Consider the following 2,190-nt stretch of genomic DNA (forward strand, 5'->3'; position numbering starts at 1 on the left):
CCAAAGCAAAACAAGGTTTCCTTTTTTTAACTTGGCGCAGCCCGGAGTTTTTCACCGGGAATATTTAGAACATTTTTCCCCCCAGGTGCAACCTCTCACATGTCTGCATTGTCTAGGGACCCATCAGGGAGGCTAGAAATGCCTCATGATGAGCAAGCAAGCATTTGAGCCAAGTTTAGAGTTGTGATAATCTGATGTGACGATGGGTTTTCCCTGATGCGTCTAGAACAGTCTAGATTCGTCAAGATTGAGAGAATGCAGAATTCTCTTTTACTTTTAATTACATTTTTCCCCTTCCAAAAAGTGCAAGGATGTTGTCAGGAATAATGCCGGAAGTGGTGGCGATGGAATCAGTGTAACTTTATCTTGTTTAACTAGAAAGAGGGACGAGTTCTTCAGAGCAAGACTGGTGCACATGAACCTGTGTGTGCACGCGTAAGTAATCATTAGCCCAAAAATGTTTGTGTACAAAACAGAACTTCTTTATGAATAGACTTATCAGTAGCAACCGAAAATCCGTAGGTTTAAAAGAAGCCCCCCCCCCTTTCCCTCGAGCCCCCCCAACCCCACCACACCCCCCAAACAAACCCCATACCCCTCCCCTATCCAATTATTCTTAACTTGTTCGAGAGTTTAAAGAATTAAACGTCTTTGTGAATCTCGAAAAAAAAATCGAAGACGAAGGGAAGACTCATAAAGCGCCAGTACCAATTTGCGAAACAAAAGATCTCCAAAGTAGTGTTTGAGTAAGTAACTCAAGAGCACACGACTCGCCTAAGAATTACGTCTCTTATTATCTTGGAAATTCTCTAATTTTCCTGACACGTACGAACGCTTGAGAAAGTGCTCCAATTAGTCTCGGGAGGAACAGAAGAAGCGAGGCCATTCGCCAAACCGACAGAATAATAAAACGTTTGGCCTTTTGCCGTAAGGATAACCTCACACTCCCTGCAGAACGCAATGACCGGGTATCACACCTGACAGCCAAGAAGGAATGCCAGCAGATATCCCAACTGCTTCTCAAGCATATTTTTTGCTGGGAGAGGACGGATCAGGAAAGGTGTTTATGCATCTGGTTTGTATTTTTGGGGATGGTTATGGGGGGCTCGAAGAGGAAAGAGGACGGAACGGTGAAAGATTAGAACGGGTGGAGACAAAAATGTAGACTAACAAAATAAGGGGAAAAAAAGAAAAAGCAAGGAAAAAGAGAAGTCCAATATTTTCTCTATAAGTTTGTAGACTATTTCAAATTCTAACGACACAAGACATTTCTACCACCTGAGTACTCTTTTTATTTTAAAATAAGGTTTTACGGAGCTCGCAACGGCATAAGGTCATATGAGCTCCAAGGGGTCGATGTCAACAGAGACTTCCAAAAGGGGAATCAGGCTTACTCTGCTCACCTCTCTAGCCTCAAAAGCACAGAGTCTGCTTCGACTGTCAAAGCACCCCGAAAATAGCAGTTCACGAGAAAGTGACAAACATATAAAAGAAGTAGAGAAAAAATGACGATAGTAGTAATGACGGAAGAAAACGCAGCAGTTCCCTCTATATTGTTCCGGGACAGTATGAGCATGACATTGATAAATCAGCCCATCTACATACTGTGCATAATAATATGTTAATTACCCCCCCCCCTTTTAGGAAAGGCCAATAGACACTTCAGTCAGTAGCACTGTCCTGGTAGGGGGTAGGTTATTACTCTACTCCGTTTTTAAACGTAGAGCTGTGATAAAGATACGTGGAAAATGGGAGGGGAAAGTGTGCAGAAAAGGGGGTGGGGGAGAGAAAAAAAGAGAAGAACGATGACATAATCATAAGTTTACGTACGGGTAACCCGCTGGGTGCTGCAAGTATGATTCCAGACTCACGCACTGACACAATTCTTTTTAACAGAGGCTGGCGCCCAAAAAGGATTTTGGCCGTTTTATACTTTGATGAGATATTGATTGGCCAAAGGAGAACAGAGTCCAGCTTGTTACGTGTGGATTTACATCAAGAACAAAATCTTCTCAGAAGGGGATTTCGATTTCAACAAATCTGAAGGAGAAAAAAAAGCAGCTTCACAGTGAATGTTGGAATGATAAAACTAGGGACACGAAGGAGAAGGACGATTGAGAGAAAAACAGACAGATAGAGCAGAAGAAAGAGAGGGAGAAAGAGAAAGGGAAGGAGAGAAGGGGAGAGAGA

Source organism: Aplysia californica, unplaced genomic scaffold, assembly GCF_000002075.1.
Source record: "Aplysia californica isolate F4 #8 unplaced genomic scaffold, AplCal3.0 scaffold00012, whole genome shotgun sequence".
NCBI classification, from domain to species: Eukaryota; Metazoa; Mollusca; class Gastropoda; order Aplysiida; family Aplysiidae; genus Aplysia; species Aplysia californica.